We start from the raw sequence: 5214 nt of genomic DNA on the forward strand, positions 1-5214 counted from the left end.
AGGAGTTGCAGGATACTGTCGCTATTGGATACCAAACTTCTCTCTCATTGCAAAACCTCTTCAGGCACTGACACACAAGGGCATACCTGACACTGTACCCTGGTCACAAGAATGCGAGGCAGCCTTCAATGCGCTAAAAAGGGAATTAGAAGGAGCACCAGCATTAGGCATACCAGACTATGGGAAAGACTTTCATTTGTTCTGCCACGAGAAGGGGGGGTGCTCGACGGGGGTCTTGGCTCAGAAACATGGAGCTTTCTACCGCCCCGTGGCATACTATTCTGCCACACTAGACCCAGTGGCTGCAGGGCTCCCACCGTGTCTGAAAGCAGTAGCTGCTGCAGCACTCGCCGTGGAACAATCAGACAACTTAGTGCTAGGACACACACTAGTGCTGCACGTGCCCCACGCCGTGGACACACTTCTGACATCCACTAAGACACAGCACCTCACAAATGCACGCCTCACCAGGTATGAGTTGGTACTCCTGACACCACACATTATCATCAAGAGGTGTACCACTTTGAACCCTGCATGCTTGCTACCCACGCAGCATGAGCTGGAGGACTTTGACTCAGATGATTCCTTCCATGATTGCGCATTGGCAATAGACAGGCACACTAAGATACGACCGGACCTTAAAGACACACCGCTCCCAGATGCTCAAGGGGATCTATTTGTAGATGGGTCATGTTTAAGGGATAACACAGGAGTACTAAAAGCATCCTATGCAGTGGGCACAGCAACTAAATTGTTGGAAGGAGGGAGACTGACAGCAGCAAAAAGTGCACAAGCAGCAGAACTTGTGGCACTCACCAGAGCATGTGCATGGGCTGAAGGGAAGAAAGTGAATATATACACGGACAGTCAGTACGCCTTTGGGGTGATCCACGATTTTGGCCAGTTATGGTCAATGAGGGGGTTCCTTACATCAGCAGGCCAGCAGATACAGCATGCACAATTGATTTGTGACCTCCTCCAAGCACTGCTATTACCTTGCAAGGTGGCCATAATAAAATGTGCGGCCCATACTTCATCAAAAGACCCCATCTCCAGAGGCAATGCCTTCATTGACCAAGAAGCAAAGAGAATAGCGCTTACAGGCTGCGAGCGAGCTATGGTACAACTAGTAGGCAACAAGACAGACACAGAAGAGGGTAAGGGTTCACTGCATTTGGATCCAATACGTATTCAGAGGGAGGCAGCTGACAGTGAAAGAGAGGAGTGGAACCAACAGGGATGCAAACAAACTGAAGAGGGGCTATGGGTAGGACCTAATGGCAGGATATGCTTGCCTTCAACCATGCTCCCTTCAATGAGTAGGTTGTTCCATGGACCCTCACACGTGGGGCGTGATGGCATGGTCAGGTTATTCTCCCAGTGTTGGTACAACACGAAATTCCGCCAGGCAGCAGAGAGGCTGTGCAAGCAGTGTGCTGTCTGTGCGCAGTACAACACTGGAAAAGGTATCCCAACTGCACCTGGCCACTTTCCACCCCCCCATGGACCATTTGAAAGCCTTCAGCTTGATTTTATAGACATGCCCCCCACCCAGTCATATAGGTTCGTTTTGGTAATTGTTTGTATGTTTAGCAAATGGGTATAGGCCTATCCCACCAAAAATTGTGATGCCCAGAGCGTGGCAAAGTGTTTACTTAAAGAGCTATTACCCAGATTCGGGGTACCTTCCGTCCTGGCATCCGACAATGGTCCTGCATTCATTTCCAATGTCATAAAGGGGCTGTGCAAGGGACTGGCCATAAAACAAAGGCTACACTGCGCCTATCACCCGCCGGCGGCAGGGGCTGTCGAGCGCAGAAATGGAATTTTGAAAAATAAAATTGCAAAGATCTGTGCGTCAACTGACCTTTCGTGGGTAGACGCACTGCCTCTCGCACTTTTAGCAATGAGATGTACGCCAGACAGAATAACAAAGTTAAGCCCCCATGAGATCATATTTGGCCGACCCATGCAAATACCAGGGCATATGTCAACAGCCCCCCTGTCAGTAATGGACGACTTATTGCTATGTTACTGTAAAGAGTTAACACATGTCTTACGTTACCTCCACTGCCAGGTGCTGACGTCCCTTCCAGATGCAGTGACACCGCCACCCCATGACCTAAAGGCTGGTGATTGGATTTGGATCAAAGCCCACACACGGAGGAACTGCTTGCAGCCGAGATGGAAGGGGCCAAGGCAGGTCATCCTCACGACGGCCACAGCTGTGAAGTGTGAAGGCGTAGCGTCGTGGATTCATGCATCACACACGAAGAAAGTAACGGACGAAGAAAAGACGCAACCGATTCAGCTGGCAGCCGCCGAGCCCAACAAGGGATACAACCTTCGCTCCCACAGCAAACAGAAACATGACCAAGGAAGTTAATGATCAACGGACTGCTGGCTAAATGCAATGCTCCTGACAAATAGACTTCGATCTGTGTCAATACAAGCCTGCGGACAACGGTCCAGGATACAATTAACTATTTTATGTCCGGGAAAAGACATAACTGCAACTCTGACCCTCCTGGTGCCGAGGCCTCTATTGCTCAGTGAGCTAATACGTTTGATTTTCAATGATATTTCCTTTCCGGCGAACCAAGAGCAAATTCCTGAGCAAGAGTTAACAGACCTGCAATTTGACATTCTCAATAGTTCTATTTTTGCGATACAGAGTTCTGGTTCTAGCATTATTCAAAACCTTGAACACCATCCATTGTGCCGCTTTTGCAACAGAAATCACTGGTGATAGACCTGTTTGAGACATTGAAAACTGAGAGAAGAGCAGTGGGTAAATGCTTGACTCTAAGGGAAGGCCAGCATAGCGCCAAGTGGACCAAGAATTAATTTAGGGCCTATTCACAAGAAGATTGCATAGCTTAGGAAAGGGAGAGATTTGTACAGAGTCATGCAGTCCACTCAGAGACATACATGTAATTGGAGAGCAGTGATTCTTGCAATATTGTTACCAGTTCCCGCGGTAATAGTGACGGCAATTATAATACCATATTCTAATGAGCTTGAAATACCACACCTCAATGGAAGGGTGGGCGATGGTAGTGATGGAACTGAGCCAACAAAAATACCAAGAGACTATGAACAAAATATAACAATGAACATTACTGGTGTGGGGGTGGATGTGAATAAAGGGGACCAAGAAGGATTGTGGGATACCTACGAAGGGAACCAATATGTGGAAATGTTGAAACTGTATGTGACAATTTTGAATATATCTGACTGCTATGTTTGCACACACCTGCCCACAGACACCACACATCGTTTAAAGTACAACGTCCTGACATTATCCAAATATGTAGGCTGTGTCCTCTTGCGAGACATGTTCCAAAGTCAACACGGCATGTTTGCGTCAGTATCGATAGGTACACCTTCATCTGAAATACTGACTGTTGATCCCAGCGGTAGCAATGGCTATAGCTATAGCAGGAAGACAACAGACCCCCCTCCCAGACCTAAGAGGATCCCTTGTATGAATATGCAGCCAACTAAGGGAGACTTAGAGAAGCTAAAGGGATTTGACAGGGCATCCAGAAACAAGGAATGGAAGGGCAGAGCAGGTTGGGATGACATAGAAACAGGCCACTTGAAAATACCAAGGTTCAGGGTAGGGGAAGTTCCAGCCTCCTCCTGCATCCTCAAGGAAGAAGTAGTAACACCCAAGAGAGTGCCGGTTCTTCCAAAGGGGGCTACCAGAACATGCACCCTTTCAGAACTGCTGTCCAAAGACAATTGGAAGGAGTGCATCTCATTTGGATGTACCTTCGAGGAGGTCGCTCAAGGAGAGCAGGGCCTATTTGATTGCGAGGACAGGATAAACAGGATAAAAGGCATACCACCCATAAAGGCAGTTCCCCAGATTTACATGGGAATGAGCAGCTGTAACCACACAACCAGACTAACTCGAGTTAGGAGTCGTGACGAGCCGTCACCAGGTCTGGTAGGTTACAAAGGCCTTTTCTTTGTTTGTGGTCCATGGGCATACTTCTACCTGCCCCCAGGATGGTATGGAAGTTGCTACTTAGCCTCCATCATCCCAAAAATGACCCACTTCACAAAATTAGTGCCAGCAGAAAAACCAAAGATGACACTGGCGAGGGCCAAGAGAACGGCCGCTTGGGTAGACCACGTGTTAACAGGTGTTGGGGCAATGGTTCCAATACTAGGCAATGTCTATACTTCAGAAAGGATACACCAGTTGTCCAGGATGATTGAAGATCTAGTGGACTCTACCACTAACGCCTTAGGAAACATAACAGAAGAGCTCACCTCCATGAGGGCTGTCGTAATTCAAAACCGGATTGCTCTCGATATGATTCTGGCCAAGGAGGGAGGAGTCTGTTCCGTCCTCCATGAGGCATCTTCCCAAGCATCTTCCCTGGCTCAGAGCCAATGCTGTGTATTTATTCCGGATAACAGTGGGAATATAATAAAAGCCATTAAAAAAATTAAAGATATAAGAGATGAAGCCCACGGGATACACACAGGTAGTCTATGGGAAGAGGTGATGAAGTGGTTCACAGGCTGGGGCTCATGGATACTTGAGGCAGTTATAATAGTGGTAGCAGCTCTTTTGATACTGTGCCTTCTGATAAGAATATGCCCATCTTGTTGTGCAGCGATTTTTAGGTCCTGCGCCAACTGCATATTCAGGAAAGGTGGTTCACAACACCACACTCACAATGATGAGGATGAGGAACAGGAGATGATAAGGATGAATGACTTCTGATTAACATATGATTTAGTATCAGATTTGGGGATGACGAAGCAGACATTTATATGATACCAAATACATATGTTTTCCGGCCTATAGTCTTCTTTGAACTACTAAAGAAAGACACCAGCAGAAATCCACAGCAGAAATCCTCAGAGTAGTCGCACGCTCCGTTCTGTGTGTCATTCAGCTGCAACGTGCAGAGCGAACGCAAGGCTTCCGAGAAATGACATGCCAGCTTCCAGCTTTTAGCTTGCTATTGCCAAACCTCATATCTTTCAGTAAAAGATGTCGACATGACATGACCTGCCCTTGCTGGTCAAATACGTGCAGAACCCACGTACACTAGAAACGCCGATTTCACCTTTATGGAAAAACCCAATTCTGCTCTTGTAGATGAGACGTGGGTAATGTAGGCACACTTTCGAGCCTTAAAAGGGTATCACACCATATGTGCACTTCACTGATTGGTCTAGAAGGTCATA

Source organism: Lissotriton vulgaris, unplaced genomic scaffold (genome assembly GCF_964263255.1).
Source record: "Lissotriton vulgaris unplaced genomic scaffold, aLisVul1.2 SCAFFOLD_1286, whole genome shotgun sequence".
Taxonomy (NCBI): domain Eukaryota; kingdom Metazoa; phylum Chordata; class Amphibia; order Caudata; family Salamandridae; genus Lissotriton; species Lissotriton vulgaris.